This window comes from Mobula birostris, chromosome 9, assembly GCF_030028105.1.
Source record: "Mobula birostris isolate sMobBir1 chromosome 9, sMobBir1.hap1, whole genome shotgun sequence".
Lineage (NCBI taxonomy): Eukaryota > Metazoa > Chordata > Chondrichthyes > Myliobatiformes > Myliobatidae > Mobula > Mobula birostris.
The window spans coordinates 149,157,145-149,180,476 of NC_092378.1; the positions used below are offsets into that span (position 1 = coordinate 149,157,145).

Consider the following 23,332-nt stretch of genomic DNA (forward strand, 5'->3'; position numbering starts at 1 on the left):
TTGATATTGCGGCTGCTATTGACCTACTGTGGTGATAGGCAAATTGCAGTGGGTCCAGGGCCTTGCTAAGGCAGGAATTCAGTCTAGTCATGACCAACCTCTCAAAGCATTTCATCACTGTCGATGTGAGTGCTACCGGGTGATGGTCATTAAGGCAGCCCACATTATTCTTCTTAGGCACTGGTATAATTGTTGCCTTTTTGAAGCAAGTGGGAACTTCTGGCCATAGCAGTGAGAGGTTGAAAATGTCCTTGAATACTCCCGCTATTTGGTTGGCACAGGTTTTCAGAGCCTTACCAGGTATTCCATCAGGACCTTCCACCTTGAGAGAGTTCACTCTCTTTAAACACAGCCTAACACCGGCCTCTGAGACAGAGATCACAGGGTCATCAGGTGCAGCAGGGATCTTCACAGCTGTAGTTGTGTTCTCCCTTTCAAAGCGGGCATTGAGTTCATCTGGTAGTGAAGCATCGCTGCCATTCATGCTATTGGGTTTCGCTTTGTAGGAAGTGATGTCTTGCAGACCCTGCCAGAGTTGCCGTGCATCCGATGTCACCTCCAACCTCATTTGAAATTGTCTCTTTGCCCTTGAAATAGCCCTCTGCAAATCATACCTGGTTTTCTGGTACAGGCCTGGGTTGCCAGACTTGAATGTCACAGATCTAGCCTTCAGCAAATGATGTACCTCTTGGTTCATCCATGGTTTTGGTTTGGGAATGTACATTAAGTCTTTGTAGGCACACACTCATCCACACAGGTTTTAATGAATTCAGTAACAACTGCAGCATACTCATCCAGGTTCGAAGATGAATCCCTGAATACAGTCCAGTCCACCGATTCAAAGCAGTCCTGTAGGCGCTCCTGTGCTTCCCTTGTCCAAACCTTCTTGGTCCTCACTGCTGGTACTGCAGTCTTCAGTCTCTGCCTATACTCAGGGAGTAGAAGTACAGCTGGGTGATCAGACTTCCGGAAGTGAGGGCGTGGAATAGCACGGTAGGCATTCTTGATGGTGGTGTAGCAATGGTCCAATGGGTTGTTTCCTCTGGTATTGCAAGTGATCTGTTGATTGTAATTGCTTAGTGATTTTTTCAGACTGGCCTGGTTAAAATCTCCCAAAACGATGGTGAAGGTGTTAGGGTGTGCTGTTTCGTGCATGTTGATCCCATTACTCAGATCATCTAAAGTCTGCTTGACATTGGGCTGAAGTGGAATGTAAACTGCTACCAAAATGACCCCAGAGAACTCCGGTGGTGGGTGAAAAGCACGGCACTTTACTGCTAGATATTCCAGGTCTGGTGAGCAGAATTGGGACAGCAGCGATATATTTGTGCACCAAGAGTTGATCATGAGGCATACTCCTCCACCTCTGCTGCTGAGAGACTCTGTAGATCTGTCCTGACGGTGTATAGTAAACCCGTCGATCTGCAGGTCAAAATCGCTGAACTCTATTCTGGGCCGAACATTTCGATACAATTACAAAGAAGGCACACCAGTAGCTATATTTCATTGGGGGCTTGAGGAGTTTTGAGAAGATCAAGGACTATCAAATTTCTAAAGATACACCTTGGAGAGTATTCTAGCTGTTTGCCTTACTGTCTGGTATGGCAGGACAACTTTGTAGTACGAGAAAACCTTAACCCTAACCCTAACTCAGCCAACTCCATCATTGTGACTAGTTTCCCCTGCATCAAGGACATCTTCAAAAGATGATACCTACAAAAGATGGCATCTATCATAAAAGAACACTGTCACCCAGGACATGCTCCTTTCTCATTACTACCATAGGGAGGAGGTACAGGAGCCTGAGGACTCACTTTCTACATTTTAAGAACAGATTCTTCCCCTCCACCATCAGATTTCTGAATAATCCATGAATCTATGAACACTACCTCACTATTTCTGCTCTCATTTTGCACTACTTTATATATATATAATTTATAGTATATTTTTTGTATTGCATTGAACTGCTGCAGCCAAACAACAAATTTCGCAACATATTTCAGTGATAATAAACCTGATTCAGATTCTGAGGTTATGATACATGGGGCATCTTGGACAGTGGACTTTGGAATTCACATTTAACTTGGAGCCAGCTCCGGCATGAATAATATTCAATAACCATGGCCTCTGACCCTTTGTACCCTGAAGATCTTCGCACGAAGACCATGATTTGTGTGACACAGTGAAGTTAGTGGGCTACCAGCCAAGATCCTGGACCATTCAGCCTGAGATATGTCTTCCAATCCCTTTGAGGCAGTAGAAAAATTGAAATCCAAGACATGAGATAAATCTGGATTTTAAAAATAAATATAGTGCTGAAACCATTGGATTGGTATACAAATTTTTCTGGTTCACTTTTCATTGGAGATGGTGTCTTCAGAACAAGGAAGACTTGCTTCTGTTCTAGGTCAGATTTTCCCATGGTTCTTTCTCCTCTTTCCTTTTCCATCTATCACGTCTCAGTTTCTCGCTTCATCTCCCCTCCGCCATCCACATATCTTCCCCCTGACTGGGCTTTACCTATCATGTTCTAGCTTGTACTCCTTTACCTACTCCCCACCCCCTTTATTCTGACTTCTTCCCCCTTCCTTTCCACTCATGACGAAGAAAAATGTGGATAAGTGTGCTTCCAGGAGGAATCTCTATGGTTTCTAGCCCTGGAGATACTGTAGGGCAGTGTTTCCCAAACTTTTTCAGCCCACCTAAAGCACCTTCATACTTGCCAACGCCTCCTTCAGGCACAAACTACTTTCCGGCGCTCCTATAGTTTAAAACATGTCTCCCTCTGTGATATGAGAAAAATGATTCTGCTTTAAATTTTTATGTGTTTGTAAACCTAGCTTACAAAGTACCTGTGGGCCGTACGGCAGCTTCAATATGAATGTGAACCTTGGGTTTGATGGTTTTTAGCAAAAGTTGAAATATTTAGTTTAAGTTGTGACGGTAAAAGTCCTCACATGTAACACCATCCAAGTGGTTTCTGTTTTTTGTGAGTATGTGGTTCACTGTACTGAAGCCTCTTTCAACAAGTTAGGAGGATGGAAATGCAGTGAAGAGCAGTTTGGATCCTCAAAGACCAGGAAACTTCGTATGAGAGTGTAGCCACATATCAGAAAAGCCAACATTTTTGAAAAACATTTTTGCTTCTTCATCATTCTGAATTTTGATAATTTCTTCATGTAAGCTCTCTTCCTTTTCTTCCACCTTGCAAAGAAGTTGGTTAATTACCCAGTCCGGAATTTCCAGATCATTCAAGTCATTGAATCAATGCTGAAAATCCTTCTTCAGTGACTGTAGGTGTAAGCAGTACTCTTGCAAATCACTGTCTGTGAAAGAGAGTACCAGACATTCCATGCAGGGAAGCTGTGAGAACATTCTTCTCCCAACGTTTTGATTATATATTTCCAATTTTCAGATAAAAGTAGGCACTGCACTTTTTGCCTGGATTAAGTTGAAATTCTCACCCTGCAGTTTCATATTTAGAATGTTCATTTTGTCATACAGATCGGCTAGGTATGCCACATCTCAACGTAGAAGTTCAATCTTGTTTCCCAAGCTCTTGTCGAGTTTGAGCAAAAATTTAACCACAATGTGCAAAAAGCAGCAGCCTTTTGACAACCAACATAATGCAATGTGAAAAAACAAGGGTTCAAGCTTTTCATTGTTATCTTGGTATAAATGGCAAAATATTCTGCTAATTAATGGATGGCAAAATCGTTTGATTCCAAACAATAGACTTATTCATCATTATAGAATGTCTCTCTGGTTCTTCCCACTCCCTCCTCACTCCCTTCCCCTTTTTCTTACTGTAATTCCCCTCTCCCTGCCCCCTTTCCACTCTCAGTCCACAACAGAGACTCATATCAGAACCAGGTTTATCATCACTCACATATGTCATGAAATTTGTTTTGTTTTTGTAGCAGCAGTACAGTGCAATACATAAAATGACTACAGTACTATGTTAAAGTCTTAGACATCATAGCTATATACAGGCTTTTGTACAGTACTGTAGTCATTTTATGTATTGTACTGTACTACTATATATATGTGTGTGTCTCAGACCTTTGCACAGTACTGTACTTCTGCTGCTTGGATCTCAACACAATCCAGAAAAGTATAAAGTGATTCACTTTGGAAGGTTGAATGTGAAGGCAGGGTACAGGGTTAATGGCAGGATTCTTAGCAGTGTGGAGGAACAGAGGGATCTTGGGGTCTTCATACATAGATCCCTCAAAATTGCCGCTCAAGTTGATAGGGTGGTTTAGGAGATACGTATATGGTGTAGAAACATAGAAACATAGAAAATAAGTGCAGGAGTAGGCCATTCGGCCCTTCGAGCCTGCACCGCCCTTTTATTATGATCATGGCTGATCATCCAACTCAGAACCCTGCCCCAGCCTTCCCTCCATACCCCCTGACCCCCGTAGCCACAAGGGCCATATCTAACTCCCTCTTAAATATAGCCAATAAACTGGCCTCAACTGTTTCCTGTGGCAGAGAATTCCACAGATTCACCACTCTCTGTGTGAAGAAGCTTTTCCTAATCTCGGTCCTAAAAGGCTTCCCCTCTATTCTCAAACTGTGACCCCTCATTCTGGACTTCCCCAACATCGGGAACAATCTTCCTGCATCTAGCCTGTCCAATCCCTTTAGGATCTTATACGTTTCAATCAGATCCCCCCTCAATCTTCTAAATTCCAATGAGTACAAGCCCAGTTCATCCAGTCTTTCTTCATATGAAAGTCCTGCCATCCTAGGAATCAATCTGGTGAACCTTCTTTGTACTCCCTCTATGGCAAGGATGTCTTTCCTCAGATTAGGGGACCAAAACTGCACACAATACTCCAGGTGTGGTCTCACCAAGGCCTTGTACAACTGCAGTAGTACCTCCCTGCTCCTGTACTCGAATCCTCTCGCTATAAATGCCAGCATACCATTCGCCTTTTTCACCGCCTGCTGTACCTGCATGCCCACTTTCAATGACTGGTGTATAATGACACCCAGGTCTCGTTGCACCTCCCCTTTTCCTAATCGGCCACCATTCAGATAATAATCTGTTTTCCTATTTTTGCCACCAAAGTGGAAAACTTCACATTTATCCACATTAAATTGCATCTGCCATGAATTTGCCCACTCACCCAACCTATCCAAATCACTCTGCATCCTCTTAGCATCCTCCTCACAGCTAACACTGCCACCCAGCTTCGTGTCATCCGCAAACTTGGAGATGCTGCATTTAATTCCCTCATCCAATCATTAATATATATTGTAAACAACTGGGGTCCCAGCACTGAGCCTTGCAGTACCCCACTAGTCACCGCCTGCCATTCTGAAAAGGTCCCGTTTATTCCCACTCTTTGCTTCCTGTCTGCTAACCAACTCTGCACCCACACCAATACCTTACCCCCAATACCGTGTGCTTTAAGTTTGCACACTAATCTCCTGTGTGGGACCTTGTCAAAAGCCTTCTGAAAATCCAAATATACCACATCCACTGGTTCTCCCCTATCCACTCTACTAGTTACATCCTCAAAAAATTCTATGAGATTCATCAGACATGATTTTCCTTTCACAAATCCATGCTGACTTTGTCCGATCATTTCACCGCTTTCCAAATGTGCTGTTATCACATCCTTGATAACTGACTCCAGCAGTTTCCCCACCACCGACATTAGGCTAACCGGTCTATAATTCCCCGGTTTCTCTCTCCCTCCTTTTTTAAAAAGTGGGGTTACATTAGCCACCCTCCAATCCTTTAGCCTTTATTAGTCAGGAGACTGAGGTCAAGAGCTGTGAGGGAATGTTGCCACTCTATAAAACCCCCAAACTCCTCTATTGCCCCTGTCACTGCACTGTAAGTGTATTGTAAATACATGCTGGTATTTATGTATTTATGCACATTTTATCCTATATCCATACTTCAACCTGTAACTTTACTAGTTTGTAAAAATTTTTATATAATTGTTTAATTTTTTTTTGTTGCATGTCGCACTCTGACCAACACATCGCAGCAAATTCCTAATACATGTAAATGTATATGGTGAATAAAGTCGATCTTTGATCTTGGTCCTTCAAGACTTATAACATAAGACCACGGGGTATAGGAGCAGATATAGGACACTTGGTCCTTTGAATCTGCCCCGCCATTTCATCATGGCTGATTCATTCCCTTCTCAGCCCCAGTGTCCTGCCTCCTCCCCACATCCCTTCATGCCCTGACTAATGAAGAAACTACCAACCTCTGCCTTAAATATACATAAGTACTTGGCCACCACAGCTGCCTGTGGCAACAAAATCAACAGATTCACCACTGCTAGGCTAAAGAAATTCCTCCTCACCTCCATTCCAAATGGTCATCCCTCTATTCTGAGGCTGTGCCCTCTGGCTCTGGTCTCCCCTGCCACAGGAAACATCCTCTCCACGTCCACTCTATCGAGGCCTTTCAACATTCAATAGGTTTCAATGACATCCCTCCTCATTCTTCTAAATTCCGGTGACTACAGTTCCAGAGGTATCAAGCACTCCTCATATGACACTCCATTCAATCCCGGAATCATTTTCATGGAACTCTTCTGAATCCTCTCCAATGTCAGTACATCCTTTCTTAGATAAGGGGTCCAAAATTGCTCACAACAGGGCAGAAGCCGTCTGTGATCCTGATGGTCTGTGCTTTCAGACTTCTGTATTTTCTGCCGCATGAGGTGACTTACCTGATCAAAACCGCATCCTCACTGAACTGATCCCACAACCTTCGGACTTACTTTCATAGTCTTTACAACTCATGCTCTCAGTATTATCTCGCTATCTATTTATTTATTTACTTCTTTATTACTGTATTTGCAGTTTGTTTTCTGCACATTGTTTTTTAGTCTTTGTGCATAGTTTTTCATTGATTCTATTGCCTTTCTTTGTTCTACTGCGAATGCTCACAGGAAAAGGAATCTCAGGGTTGTATTTGGTGACATAAGATCATAAGACCATAAGACATAAGAGCCGAATTAGACCATTTGGACATATACGTACTTTGATAATAAATTTACTTTGAACTCTGAACTGTGAACCAGGAAACACTCCCTTCCACTGCCTGAGGCTCTTTGTGTCCTTCTGTGTGTCTGGCTTTCAGGCATGAAATTCTTGTGAGGACTCAGAACAATCATGGAATTTCCATTATGTGTACATAGAACATTAAACTAAAACAGTAATTACTGTAATCCTCCTTTCTGAGTCTGTTGAGGTAGTCTGATTATGCATTGCTGCTACATGCCTCTAAAAGTAATGATTTGGGTTCAATGGCTTGATGTTGTTTTTCCAGCTCAGGATTGTACTTTGGCAGAGTACTACAAGACCATAAGACATAGGAGCAGAATTAGGCCATTTGGCCCATCGAATCTGCTCTGCCATTTCATCATGGCTGATTTATTATCCCTCTCAACCTCAGACATCTGCCTTCCCCACACCCCACCCCTTGTAAGCTTTCACGCCTGACTAATCAAGAACCTATCAACCTCCGCTTCAAATATATTTATTTCTATGCGTTTACTTACTTATTGAGATACAGTGTGGAATATGCCCTTCTGGCCCTTTGAGCTGTGCTGCCCAGCAACGCTTGATTTAACTCTGGCCTAATCACAGGACCATCATAATATCATATCATAACCTTCATGATATTATAATGAGTCATAGTCAAAGAATACTACATCACAGAAACAGGCCCTTTGGCCCATCTAGACTGTGCTGAGCTATTAATCTTCCTAGTCCCATCATCCTTCACCCAGATCCTAGCCCTCTATATCCCTCCCATCCATGTACCTATCCAAATTTCTATTAGATTAGATTATGAGGACACTCAGTCCTCGTTTATTGTCATTTAGAAATGCATGCATTAAGAAATGATACAATGTTCCTCCAGAGTGATATCACAAAAAAAAGGACAAACCAAAGACTAACACTGACAAGACTACATAATTATAACATATACTGTAGTAACAACAGTGCAAAGCAATACCATAATTTGATAAGGAGCAGACCATGGGCACGGTAAAAAAAAGTCTCAAAGTTCCGATCGACTCCCAATAGTCCCAATAGTGGGCGGCAAAGGGGAGAAGCTCTCCCTGCCATAAACCTCCAGGCACCGACAACTGCCAATGCATTGGAAGCACCCGACCACAGCCGACTCTGAGTCCGTCCGAAAACTTCAAGCCTCCGACCAGCCCTCCGACACTGAGCACCGAGCACCATCTCTGCCAAGCGCTTCAACCCCGCCCCAGTCGCCAAGCAACAAGCAAAGCCGAGGCCTCGGGGCCTTCCCCTCCGGAGATTCTGGATCACACAGTAGCAGTAAGCTGCGAAGAAGGCATTTCAGAAGTTTCTCCAGATGTTCCTCCGTACTCTCACGTCTGTCGCCGTCAAATCAGGATTGTGCATGGCACCCTACTTGACAGATAACAGATATCATTCACCGGAGTGGCCGCTGCGCGCTGCGTCGCGCCACCATCTTCTCCTCCTCCTTAATATCTTCTCTATTAAATGTTGAAATTGAACCCGCTTCTGCTGGCAGCTCATTTCACACTCTGTCCACCCTGAGTGAAAAGGTTTCTCCACATGTTCCCATGAAACATTTCACATTTCACCCTGAACCCATGACTTCTAGTTCTAGTCTCACCCAACCTCAGTGGAAAGGTAAGTACAACTTTTTACTAAAAACACAATGACAATCAGTTCAAATTCATTAAAAAAATACCATATACACTCACTGGCCACTTTATTAGGTACACCTATACACCTGTTCATTAATGCAAATATCTAATTAGCCAATCATGTGGCAGCAACTTAATGCGTAACAGCACACAGATATAGTCAAGAGGTTCAGTTGTTGTTCAGACCAAACATCAGAATGGAAAAGAAATGTGATCTAAGTGACTTTGACCATGCAATGGTTGCTGGTGCCAGGCAGGGTGGTTCGAGTATCTCAGAAACAGCTGATCACCTGGGATTTTCACAAACAACAGTCTCTAGAGTTTACGGAGAATGGTGCAAAAAATCCAGTCAGCTGCAGTTTTGTGGGTGAAAACACCTTGTTAATGAGAGAGGTCAGAGGAGAATGGCCAGACTGGTTCAAGCTGACAGGAAGGTGACAGTAACTGAAATAACCACACATTACAACAGTGGTGTGCAGAAGAGCATCTGTGAATGCACAATACATTGAACCTTGAAGTGGACGGGCTACAGCAGCAGAAGACCATGAACGTACACTCAGTGGCCACTATTTGGTACAAGAGCTAGCTAGTAAAGTGGCCACAGAGTATATTATCATTCATGCCTACGCTCAATAGTTCTTGAACTTTGCATAGTTGCATTCATTAGAACTGCTGAAGATTCTAAGTTGCAACATCAGCTGTAGTTAGAGGAGCGCCACATTGTGGGACCTCTCCAGAATAATTGCCATGTGTCTGCGACTTGCCGTTTTTGGGTGCTTTCCAGTTTAGCTTTGGTCTGACGAGCTGGGAAAGGATTTACAACCTGAGCTCAGTGCTGCTTGATTTCTCATTAGCTGCAAAATGGTGTCTGCAGCACACATTCCTCCGGGCTAATCGGCGAGTAACACAGTGAGCTGACAAGTGACGAGCTACTTCTGCTTTTCAGCTGCGTGTGAGTCTACCGCTTTCCAGCATGGTTCGAAATTCACATGTGGCACATTGGCCTTCCCTTCATAAATCAAAGTATTGAGTGCAGCAATTGGGATGTTGTGTTGAAGCTGTATAAGATGTAGATGAGGCCGAACTCGGAGCACTTTGTGCTGTTTTGGTCATCCACCTACAAGAAAGATGTCAATAGGATTGAAAGAGTGCAGCAAAAATTTAAAAACGTAAACACGAGGAATTCTGCAGATGCTGGAAATTCAAGCCACACACATCAAAGTTGCTGGTGAACGCAGCAGGCCAGGCAGCATCTCTAGGAAGTGGTACAGTCGACGTTTCAGGCCGAGACCCTTCGTCAGGTATGAACTTCAGATTGCGGCCCCTGCCACTGATCTCGCCGGCTCCAACACCTCAGGGCATATTCAAAACCCGGACTCCAGCAACGACCATGGACACCTTCACAGCGGTTGCGCAACCACCAACTGCGACGCCAGCCTTGAACTCCAGGCCGGGTCTTTATGTGCTGCTGTTGTGACTCCCGTCTCCCCTTCCCCCACCACCACTCCGCAGCCCCGTCTTCCTCAGATCCCATCGTCTACTCCTGGGCCCTCAGAGGCTCCATCTTCCTTTCACCCCAACCCTCCCCTCTCCATTGACACCCCCAGCCTCCCCCCTCCCCCCTCTGATCCCAGCTCTCATCTGTGCCGGGTCTTTACCATCCCCTCCAACTGTTTGAGGCAGAACGCTCTGTCGTCAGTAAGGGCCTCACCTTTGTCCCCCTTCGCCCACACCTCAGCGAGTTCCGTGTTCGCCATGATGCGGAACTCTTCTTCCGCCGTCTCCGTCTCCGAGTCTACTTCTTCGGCAAGGACTCTTCCACCCCCACCGATGACCTCTTCTCCCGTCTTCATAAAAAGTCCTGACGAAGTGTCTCATCCCGAAACGTCGACTGTACCTCTTCCTAGAGATGCTGCCTGGCCTGCTGCGTTCACCAGCAACTTTGATGCGTGTAGCAAAAATTTACAAGGATTTTGACCTGAGTTGTAGGGAGAGGTTGAATAGGTTAGGAATTAATTCCCTAGAGCGTGGGAGAATGAGAAGGTATCCGGTATGCCCCAGGCGGACCCCTCTACACTGGTGAGATCCATCATAAATTGGGGGACTGCTTTGATGAGCACCTCCACTCCATCAGCCAAAAGCAGAACTTCCCAGTGGCCGGACATTTTAATTCCAAGTCCCATTCCCATTCTGACATGTCAGCTCATGCCATGAGGAGGGAAGAGCGACACCTCGAGAGGGGGCTTGATCATAAGCGGGCCGAAACTCCTGAAGACAGGTGGCAGATCAGCTGATGATCCCACTGGTGATAGCACAGGACAGTTAACATCTTAGTCCACGTGTATTTTCAATTCTGTTTGGGTAGCCTCCAACTTAATGGTATGAATATCGATTTCTCCCTCTGGTAAAAAAGTTTCCCTCTCTGTTCTTCTATTCCCCACTCTGGCCTCTTACCTCTTCTCATTTGCCTATCACCTCCTCCTTCCCTTTTTCCTATGGTCCACTCTCCTCCCCTATCAGATTCCTCCTTCTCCAGCCCTTTACCTTTCACCCACCTGTCTTCACCTATCACCTTCTAGTTATCCTTCTGGCCTTCCCCCACTTTTTTATTTCGGCGACTTCCCCTTTCCTTTCCAGTCCTAAAGAAGGGTCTCAGCCCGAAACTTCGACTGTTTACTCTTTTCCATAGATGCTACCTGGCCTGCTGAGTTCCTCCAACAATTTGTGCGTGTTGCTTTGGATGTCCTGCATCTGCAGAGTCTCTTGCATTGATGTTTTTAATTGATTCATTTCAATGGCATTGTAGATAATTACACCAATGCAAACCCTTTGTATACAGGGTGGATTTTACACATGATTTTAGGCCTATTAGAAAGAATAGGTCATTGAGCATATCGCGGAACCACGGAATCTGACAACACAGCAGGGGTCTATTCAGCCAATTGTGTTTGTGAGCAGCAATCTAATTCACCGCAGTCTCTTTCACCATACCACAGTTACATCCTTCACATCCTTAAGACCATAAGACATAGGAACAGAATCAGGTCATTCAGCCCATCAAATCCACTCCGCCATTTCATCATGGCCGATCCCCAGATCCCATTCAATCCCATACACCTGCCCTCTTGCCCTATCCCTTGATGCCCCAACCGATCAGAAATTATCAACGTCCGCTTTGAATGTACTCAAGGACTTCGCCTCCGCCGCAGTCTGTGGCAAAGCATTCCACAGATTCACCAACTCTCTGGCTCAAAAAGTTCCTCCTTACTTTCTTTTTAAAAGTTTGAGGCTGTGTCCTCTAGTTCTGGATAATAATAATAATAAGTAAAATTATGCCAAGAAATAAGTCCAGGACCAGCCACCATATCTAGTCCTGATGGGGTTTCAGGGTATTTGAAGTCACATCCTTAAGACCATAAGATACTCATTCCACCGAGATGCAACACTGAGTGTCATGGGAAGTCATTCCTGCCTGTGGCCATCAAACTTTACAACTCCTCCCTTGGAGGGTCAGACACCCTGAGCCAATAGGCTGGTCCTGGACTTATTTCTTGGCATAATTTTACTTATTATTATTTAATTTTTTATGGTTTTATATTGCTATATTTATACTCTATTCTTGGTTGGCGCAACTGTAATGAAACCCAATTTCCCTCGGGATCAATAAAGTATGACTATGACTATGACTACTATGATAAAACAAGCCAAAGTCAGCATGGTTTCCTTCAGGGGAAATCTTGCCTGCAATTATTTAGAGATAAAGTGCTTTGGCCCTTTGAACCGCACTGCCAACAACCCCAATTTAACCCTAGTCTAATGATGGGACGATTTGCAAAGACTAATTAACCTACTAACCAGTACATCTTTGGACTGTGGGAGGAAACTAGAGCACCTGGGGGAAACACTCACGTATTCCACTGGAATAACATTTAAGCTCCTTACAGAGGACATCAGAATTGGACTCTGAGCTCTGACACCCTGAGCGGCAATAGCGTTGCGCTAACCATTGCACTACTGTCTGTTGGAATCGTTTGAGGAAATAACAGTCAGGATGGACAAAAGAGAGTGAGAGGATATTGCTTTCTTGCGTGCTCAGAAGGGCTTTGACAAGAACACACATCAAAGTTGCTGGTGAACGCAGCAGGCCAGGCAGCATCTCTAGGAAGAGGTACAGTTGACGTTTCGGGCCGAGACCCTTCGTCAGGACTAACTGAAGGAAGAGCTAGTAAGAGATTTGAAAGTGGGAGGGGGAGGGGGAGATCCAAAATGATTGCAGAAGACAGGAGGGGGAGGGATGGAGCCAAGAGCTGGACAGGTGATTGGCAAAGGGGATATGAGAGGATCATGGGACAGGAGGTCCGGGGAGAAAGACAAGGGGAGGATGGGCAAGGGGTATAGTCAGAAGGACAGAGGGAGAAAAAGGAGAGTGAGAGAAAGAATGTGTGTATATAAATAAATAACGGATGGGGTACAAGGGGGAGGTGGGGCATTAGCGGAAGTTTGAGAAATCAATGTTCGTGCCATCAGGTTGGAGGCTACCCAGACGGAATATAAGGTGTTGTTCCTCCAACCTGAGCGTGGCTTCATATTTACAGTAGAGGAGGCCGTGGATAGACATATCAGAATGGGAATGGGACATGGAATTAAAATGTGTGGCCACTGGGAGATCCTGCTTTCTCTGGCAGACAGAGCGCAGGTGTTCGGTGAAATGATCTCCCAGTCTGCGTCGGGTCTGGCCGATATATAGAAGGCGACAAGGCTGTTAAAGAAGATCAGAGCCCGTGGCACTACAGGATAGATATTAGCACGGATAGATGAATGGCAGACTGGCAGGCAGAAAAGAGTCGGAATAAAGGGAACCTTTCCTGGATGGCTGCTGGTGACTGATGGTGTTCCACGGGGGCCACTGTTGGGACCGATTCTGTTCACGTTATTTGTCAGCGATTGGGATGACAGAACTGATGGTTTTGTGGTCAACTTTGCAGACAATACAAAGATAGGTGGAGGGGCAGGTAGTGTTGAGGCAGTAGGGGGTCTGCAGAAAGATTAGGAGAATTGGCAAAGAAGAGGCAGATGAGAGGAATAATAAGTCAGCCATGATGGAATGGTGGAGAAGCTGTGATAGGCCTTATGGCCTAATCCTGCTCCTATGTCAAATGGTTCAAAGTAAAGATTCATTTTATTTGTCATAATAGCCAAAAGTGCAAATGCCTGAAAGCATGCACGACAAGACTCCAGGATGGCTTACAGTAAAATGCATTGTTTACGTCAATGACCAATGCAGACCAAGAAATGTGCTGGTGGCAGTCCACAAGTATCGCCATGTTTCCAACACCAACATAGTGTGGACACCTAAGCACCCAGAGGAAACCCACCCGGTCACAGGGAGAATGCACGGACTGTTACAGGCGGCGGCAAAAATTGAACTCCAATTGGTGTTGATGTAAAGTGTTAGACTAGCTGCTTTGCTACTGTGTTGGGTTCACAGTCACCATGTATGGCATAGAGTCATACAGCATGGCAGCAGAGAAACAGGCCCTTCAGCCCATCTAATCTGTGCCCAGACCCATCGATCTGCACCCAGACCAAAGCCCTCCATACCCCTCCCATCCATGTGCATCCAAACTTCTAAATACTGAAATCGAATCCACATCCACCACTTCTGCTAGCAGCTTGTTCCACACTCTCAACACCTTCTAAGTGAAGAAGATTGTCCTCATGTTCCCCTTAAACATTTCTCCTTTCACCTTGAACCCGTGACCTCTCGTTCTAATCTCACCCAGCCTCAGTGGAAAAGGCCTGCTTGCACTCGCTTAATTGTGACATGTTGGGACGAAGATCCCATTTCTATTTTAGAACAATCTGAGCAAATATTGATTGCCTTGTAAACTATATTAGAACATAGATGTCTCACCAAAAGTTCTCCAGTGGTTTAGAATCTCCCAATTGACAGCATGGAGATGGGAATCTTTATTTTCCCCTTTCCACATACTGAATAAACAGCGATGAATAATGCCAGGCATCAGAATGTTCTGTGGTGAGAATGTTTATCCATCAATTACTTGGCGTACTTGTACTGTCTGACTTGCACCAGACCGTCTTGTGCTGTGCCATTGTCAGTGCGGGCTTGTGGATATTAATGGTGTTTCCACTATGCTCTTTCTGAACTTTCCTGTGGTCACTTGATGTCTGTAAACATTCCTTGTGTGCTAGGGCTGCTCTGGATTCTGTCTTTCAAAAATTCTTCGGAGATATTATAGTTGCACATTCCTTTTTTGGGACTCTTCTGTTGATCTATATTTTGCAGCTTGCTGGCTGGAAGAAATAGCTTGGCTGCTGCTGCCAGGCTGCTCACCGCCAGTGTACGTGTGGCCGGCACGCTTGCTCTGGCTCAGAGGCTGCGGGCTCAAGTGAGAAGATCCGGGATGTCACCGTGCACCGTGGGGAGCGTTCTGACTGGCTGCGTCACCGTCTGGTACGGCAGCGCCGCTGCGCTGGATCGGAGAGAGCTGCAGAGCGTTGTAATCTCAGCCAGCTCTGTCATTGCCCCTCCATCATTAAGGACATCTTCAAAAGGTGATGTTTCAAAAGGACATGATCAATCATTAAGGACCCCCATCACGCAGGTCATGCCCCCTTCTCATTGCTGCCATCAAGGAGGAGGTAGAGGAGCCTAAAAAAACACACACTCAGTGCTTCTTCCCTCCACCATCAGATTTCTGAATGGAAAATGAACTCATGAACACTATCTCACTATTTTTGCTCTCTGTTTGCTCTATGTGTCTGAGTGCATTACAAGATGTAACATTCATAGTCATAGTCATACTTTATTGATCCTGGGGGAAATTGGTTTTCGTTACAGTTGCACCATAATAATTAAATAGTAATAAAACCATAAATAATTAAATAGTAATATGTAAATTATGCCAGGAAATAAGTCCAGGACCAGCCTATTGGCTCAGGGTGTCCGACCCTCCAAGGGAGGAGTTGTAAAGTTTGATGTCCACAGGCAGGAATGACTTCCTGTGACGCTCTGTGTTGCATCTCGATGGAATGAGTTTCTGGCTGAATGTACTTCTGTGTCCACCCAGTACATTATGTAGTGGATGGGAGACATTGTCCCAGATGGCATGCAACTTAGACAGCATCCTCTTTTCAGACATCACCGTCGGAGATTCTATATATATTAGATGGCGTGGTGGAGATACAGCTCTACCAGAGGAGATGTAAGGCGCTCCTTCCCTCTGCTAGCCTTGGGCAAGGTGTAGCACCTGCTTAGCTCCCTGATCAGGGTCACGTGAAGCCATGGGAGCAGGTGGTGGATGGTCGTACAAGCAGCTGGTGCAGATCACAAGTCCTGGTTATGCGACCACTGATAATCTCTGAAGAGTATTGATAATGGCTTGTGTCACCTGTCTTGTAAAGACACTGCCCAGAAGAAGACAATGGCAAACCACTTCTGTCGAAAAATTTGCCAAGAACTATCATGGTCAAAGACCATGATCACCCATGTCATATGACACGGCACATAATGATGATGATGATATATGTATATTTATATGTTTTATTTATATATATATATATGTTTTTAACTATATGTACTTACTACTTCGGGGTAGTGGAGGTATAATTTGTCCATCTGTGCTGATCACCCCATCCTTGTCTAAGCTGTTCCACTGTGAACATGATCTGTTATGAGTCAGCATGATGCTTTCAGATCAGGTCATGCGTAGCACATACCTCCTGCCGCACTGTTCAGGTGTGTTTCTGGGGTACAGGGGCTAGCGACCCTCGTGCCTATTATCGCTGAGCAGCAGTGAACCATCTGATTGGCCTATCAGAGTTCTCTTTGGGAACTACTTTATACTTTATACTTATTGTCGCCAAACAATTGATACCAGAACGTACAATCATCACAGCGATATTTGATTCTGCGCTTCCTGCTCCCTGGAATACAAATTGATAGTAAATATTAAAGATTTAAATTATAAATCATAAATAGAAAATAGAAAATGGAAAGTAAGGTAGTGCAAAAAAACCGAGAGGCAGGTCCAGATATTTGGAGGGTATGGCCCAGATCCGGGTCAGGATCCGTTCAGCAGTCTTATCACAGTTGGAAAGAAGCTGTTCCCAAATCTGGCCGTACGAGTCTTCAAGCTCCTGAGCCTTCTCCCGGAGGGAAGAGGGACAAAAAGTGTCTCTAGCTGACTTGATCAGCATTTCTGATCTGGCTATTGTTCACGATTGCACTTAATAAAAAAATTATAATTTATATAATTTATAGTATATTTCATGTATTGAAAAACAGCTGATTTCACAACATATGTCAGTGATATTAAAGCTGATTGTGATCCAGATTTAAGACAATCAATGGGATAAAAATTTAGGGTGATTCTCCAGTGTGGTAAGAGAGTGCTGGGAATACTGTGTTTTAGACAAGGTGTTAAAACAAGGTTTCTTTTGAAAAGGTGACCATAAAAAAAGGGGTTTCCATTGTGGGGTCCACAGACCCCTCGGTTAATGACATGAAAAAGGTTGGGGACCGCTCCCATGAGAGATCCCATGGCAGTACTTAGAGTGATAGTGCACTACAGCAAAGAAACAGGCCCTTCAGCCTGTCTAGTATGTGCCAAACTATTACTCTGTCTAGTTGCATCGACCCGCAACAATAATAAATCTTTAAACAGAACATTTTGGAGGAACTTAGGAGGTCAGGTGGCATCTATTCTGTGCACACTGCCCAGTTAATGCCCACACCTCAGCCATTCCTCTCTCCCCATCTTCTCACTCTGCCTCTTCCCGTTCCTTTCCAGTCCTGATGAAGGGTCTCAGCCCGAAGCCCTGACTGCCTGTTCCTCTCCATGGATGCTGCCTGACCTGCTGAATTCCTCCAGCATTTTGTGTTTGTTGCTCTGGATTTCCAGCATCTGCTGAATCTTTTGTGTTAATGATAAAACTTTTGCTACGTGTTCAATTTTTTTTAGTTCGCTGTTCAATGACACACCCTTGGCATCCATGACCACAGACCACTTGCCACGATAGACTGCACGTCCCACTATATACTTTTGAGGGACTGGTTGGGAGCGACTCCTGAAGATACGGCGTACAGGCGACCTTGTAAAGCTGCAGTGAGAGGGCTTTAAAGCCTCAATTAACATTCCTTCCCTTCATCTTTCTTCCAAGCCTTCCCTATAAGGGCATTTTGAGTTCTGTAAAAATACGGGCTTCAGAGGGATAGCTATGAATTAAGGAGGGATCTATAAACACTACTTGACATTCAGTGAGAGCTGGAATCTAAAACTAAATGCATTTGACGCCCTTGTGAAAAGTAGTTTATATTTTACAGAAACTGGTAATAAATAACTATTGCTATTTATGTGTATTTATATTTATATTTATATAGATATAAAGACGAGAGCAATCTGACTGGAGTCTCCAATGCACAGGATTGGAAGAGGCTGCAGAGGACGATAGACTCTGCTGGCTCCATCAAGTCCTCATGAAGGGTCACAGCCCAAAATACCGATGGTCTATTCATCCCTAGATGCTGCTTGACCTGCTGAGTTCCTCCAGTATCCTGTGTTTCTTGCTCTGGATTTCCAACGTCCGCAGAGTCTCTCGGGTTTGTGGGGTGTAGGCCCAGCCAGCTGATCCTTCCGGCCATCGATGGCATCTTGAAGTGGTGGTGCCTCACGAAGGCGGTATCCGTCACGAAGGACCCCGCCATCCTGGGCGTGCCCTCTTCTCGTTGCTATCGTCGAGGAGGTAATACAGGGGTCTGAAGTTGCACACTCAGCAATTCAGGAACAGCATCTTGCCCTCCACTATCAGATTTCTGAACGCTCCACGAACTTATGAACCCTGCCTCAGTATTGCTTCCTTTTACTCTATTTATTAATTTAATAATTGATATATTTTTACATCTTTGCACTGTACTGCTGCAACAAAACAACAGATTTCACATCATAGAAGTCAAAAATAATAAACCTGATTCTGAATCTGATTTGAATTCTGATTGCTCCCCCCATCAATGCCTCCCTTGCTCTAATCCCGAAGTCTTGGCAGTTCACGGGATAAGTCCATGATAGCGTAGTGGTTGGTGTGACGCTATTTCAGCTCGGGTCATGGGAGTTCAAGCCCAGCGTCCTCTGTAAGCAGTCTCTACGTCCTTCCTGCGGAATTTGTGGGTTTTCTCCTGGTGCCGTAGGCTCCACCCATGTTCCAAAGATGTACAATCGGTCATTGTAAATTGTCCCGTGATTAGGCTAGGGTTAAGTTGGTCGGTTGCTGGGTGGTGTGACTCGAAGGGCTGGAAGGGTCTATTCCACACTGTAGCTCAATAAATAAATAAATAAAGTCCCCCCACCCCACCTTTGCCATTCCCCATCCCCTTTTCCCTGTCTCACCTTATCTCCATTGCTTCCCTCTGGTTCTCCTCCCCCCTTTTCTTTCTCCCATGGCCTTCTGTCCTCTCCTATTAGATTCCCCCTTCTCCAGCCCTGAATCCCTTTCCCCAGTCAACTTCACCCCTCACTTTCCCGGTTTCACCTATCACCTTGAGCTTCTCCCTCCCCTGCCCACCTTTCAAATCTACTCCTCATCTTTTCTTCTCCAGTCCTGCCGAAGGGTCTCAGCCAAAATGTCGGCTGTACTTTTTCCCACAGATGCTGCCTGGCCTGCTGAGATCCTCCAGCATTTGTGTGTGTGTTGCTTGGATTTCCAGCATCTGCAGATTTTCTCTTGTTTGTGTATAAATAAAGTCATTCCACTTAGTGTGTACTCACGGAATGGGGACAGAGGCTGAAGCAAACACAACCCGATTATTCTGTTGTCTGTGCAGTTGGGCAGTGGATCTCTAACTGGTGGTGGGGTCTTTTCACCCAACACTCATCCTGGTGGCTGGTGACCTTCTTTGTTTCCAAGGGGTTAGTGCTAGGGGATTAGTTTGTGGCCCCTGGCCATTCCAGTACACATCTGGCCCTTGACTTAGTGCCCATTGCAAGAGGACGTTGTAATCCATCTGACTCCACACACTTACTTTGAAGATGCATTCATCCACCTTTATCTCTGTCTCTCACACCCCTCCCTCTGAATTACTTTCCAAAAACTGCCCACGGTTATCTAAACTGGAATCTTTTCTTATAAAGAGGCAGATCTACTCTTTTTAACAGCTAACTTAGTCTCTCATGATGTATTTTTAACTGAAGGATTACGAGGATCATGGTCAGAAGATGGGGAGTTAAGAGTGTAACTATCTACCAAATCAGTAAATCATAAACACAAGAGGTTCTGATGACGCTGGGAATCCAGAGTAACACACACAAAAATGCAGAAGGAACTCAGTAGATCAGGCAGCATTTGTGGAAAAGAATAAAGGGTCAAGATTTTGAACAGTCCTGATGAAGGGTCTTGGCTCGAAACATCAACTGTTTGTTCCCCTCCACAGATGCTGTTGAGTTCCTCCAGCACTTTGTGTGTGTCACTTTATCAGTAAGTTGCATCCATGGATTACAAGGGCACCGTGATTTCTTCAGTGCCAAGAAGTGATACTGAAGGAGCTCAGTTTAGCATTTAGCCCAGTTGTGTTAAAACCATAGGAATTAGGAGCAAAATTGGGCCTTCAGGATTTTAAACCATCCCACCATTCATCCAGACTGATCTCCTTTGTCCTCCTCTGTCTCCACACCCCTGGTTCTCCTAATATCCAGAAATCTATCAGTCTCCATTTTGAAAGACTGAACATCCGCAGTGTTGTAGTGGATAGAGCCACTGTCTTCAGGCTCCAGAGACGCAAGTTTAATCCTGCCCTCCCAATACTGTCTGTCTGGAGTCTGCACATTTTTTTCTGCAGAATTGCAGAAGTTTATTCACAAAATACAAAGGCCAGAGATTTATAAGACTTAACAATTTCAACTTAAAATATAGTTATCATTACCTTTGGTGTAGTGGCATCCACATCAGACACCATGCTGGGTTGAGTGTCAAGCTAGCAACTTGACCTTGTTAAAAAAAAACAAGACAAATGCTAAAGAGTAGGCAAAGTTTCCACCCGATGCGCCACAAGCTGCGGACAAGAACAAAACGCTCAGTCCCCCTGGCCACCATTCCTGGAAATCCCCCTGTTCCTCCTGGTGCTCTAGTTGCCCCCACATTCGAAAGGCCGGTTGGCATGTTAATTGACCTCAGTGTGTGTGGGTGGTTGGAAGAATCTGGGGTAATTTCATGGGAACGTGCAGAGAAAAATAATTTCTAGACATGAGAGATGTTGGAAATCTCGAGCAACACACACAAAGTGCTGGAGGAACTCAGCAGGTCAGGCAGTGTCCATGGAAGGAAATAGAGAGTGGACGTTTCCAAAAATTTTCAGAATAGTTTATTATCGTCACCTGCACTGAAATATGCTGAGAAAAAACCATTCTGTATGCAGATCATTTCATCACATCAGTACATTGATAGGATACAAGGGTAAGACAAGAACAGAATGCAGAATAAAGTGTAACCGCTACAGGGAAAGCACAGTGCAGACAGACAATAAGGTCCAAGGGCAGGATGAGGTAGATTTTGAGGTCAGGAGTCCATCTTATCAGTGTAATGAGTACCTAGTGATAAGTGCATAGCTGGTGAGCTGAAAGGCCGGTTTATGAGCTGTATCTCTCTATGACTCTAGCTCTCAAAAGGTTCAATAGAGTCACACAGCACTACAGCATCAAAACAGACCCTTTGGCCTATTTAGTCCATGCTGAACTGTTATTCTACCTAGTCCCATCGTCCTGCACTCAGACTATATCCCTCCATACCCCCCCATCCATGTACCTTTCCAAATTCCTCTTAAGAGTTGAAATCGAACCCACATCCATCACTTTTGCCGGCAGCTCGTTCCACTCTCACACCACCCTCTGACTGAGGAGGCACCTCTCAGGCTCCCCTTTTTTATTTCACCTTTTACCCTTAACCTATGACCTCTACATCCAGTCTCATCCAACCTTAGAGGAAGAAGCTCCTTGCATTTACCTTAGCTATACCTCTCATAATTTTGTATACCTCTGTCAAATCTCCCCTCAACCTTCTACGTTCTAAGGAATAAAGTCCTTTACCTATATTTAACCTTTCCCTATAACTGAGCTCCCCAAGTCCCGGCAAAACCCTTGTAAATTTTCTCTGTACTCTTTGAACCTTATTTACATCTTTCCTGTGGGTTGGTGACCAAAATTGCACACAATACTTCCAACTGGGCTTCACCAACATCTTATACAACTTAACATCCCAACTCCTACACTTAATACTTTTATTTATGAAGGTCAATCTCACTCCTTTGCTTCTGGGAATGAAGTTCTAACCATCCACTGCCTTGCTTTCATCAACTTACCTGGTAACTTCCTTGAGAAACTCTATAAGATTAGTTAGACACAACTTATCACGCATAAAGCCATGTTGACTATCCCTAATCAGACCCTGTCTTCCAAATACTTATATATCTAGTCCCTTAGAGTACCTTCCAAAAATTTCCCCATAACTGATGCTAGACTCACCAGCCTATAACTTCTTGGTTTATCTTTAGAGCCTTTCTTAAACAACAGAACAACATTAGCTATCCCCCAGTTCTCCGGCACCTCACCTGTTGCTAAGGATGATTTAAATATCTCTGCTAGGTCCCCAGCATTTTTCTGCACTTGCCTCCCACAGGGTCTGAGGGAACACATTGTCAGGCCCTGGGGACTTATCCACCCTGATTTGCCTCAAGACAGCAAACACCTTCTCCTCTGTAATTTGTCTACCATTTATTAGATTATGAGAACACTCAGTCCTCTTTTATTGTCATTTCGAAATGCATGCATGCATTAAGAAATGTTACAATGTTTCTCCCGAGTGATATCACAGAAAACAGGACAAACCAAAGACTAACACTGACAGAACCACATAACTATAACATATAGTTACAGCAGTGCAAAGCAATACCATAATTTGATGAAGAACAAACCATGGGCACGGTTAATAAAAAGTCTCAAAAGTCCCCGAGTCCCCAATAGCAGATGGCAAAAGGGAGAAACTCCCTGCCATAAACCTCCAGGCACCGCCAACTTGCCGATGCCTTGGAAGCAGCCGACCACAGCCGACACTGAGTCCATCCGTCCAAAAACTCACTTTAGGAGCCCTTTATCTTGTTATTTCATGCTTGTTATTTATTGCTATTTGTTTATATTTGCACTTGCACAGTTTGCTGTTCACTGATCCTGTTTACAGTTACTATTCTATAGATTTGCTGAGTATGCCCACAGGAAAAAGAATCTCAGGGTTGGTGACGTGTATGTACAGTGATAATAAAATTTACTTTGAACTCTGAACTTTGAATCTTCACTGTAGTCCCTCTATGGCAAGTGTTTAATGTCATTTCCAGTACAAAAGTGAATGAAGAGTGAAATAATTGTTACTCCAGATCCAATGCAGCACAAAAAAAACACCCACAAAAGATAAAGAACACAATAATAATAAAAAACACAATAAGAGTAAATACACAAGATAGCTTATATACATAGAGTGACGCTAGGCTGTACGTAAGATGATTGATAGGAAATAGTAAAGTTGTGGTGGAGTTAGTGGGTAGAGGTGTTGATCAGCCTGACTGCTTGGGGAAAGTA

General features: G+C 44.4%; 1 long non-coding RNA gene across 1 annotated transcript in view; it reads left to right on the top strand.

The window, feature by feature from the left end:
* LOC140203183 (uncharacterized) overlaps positions 1-23,031 on the top strand; it is a 102,696-nt gene extending 79,665 nt beyond the window's left edge. Inside the window, exon 3 of the long non-coding RNA XR_011887317.1 lies at positions 18,100-23,031. This is a non-coding gene — a long non-coding RNA (uncharacterized lncRNA). The remainder of the gene's footprint in view (positions 1-18,099) is intronic.
* Positions 23,032-23,332: the final 301 nt, after the last annotated feature.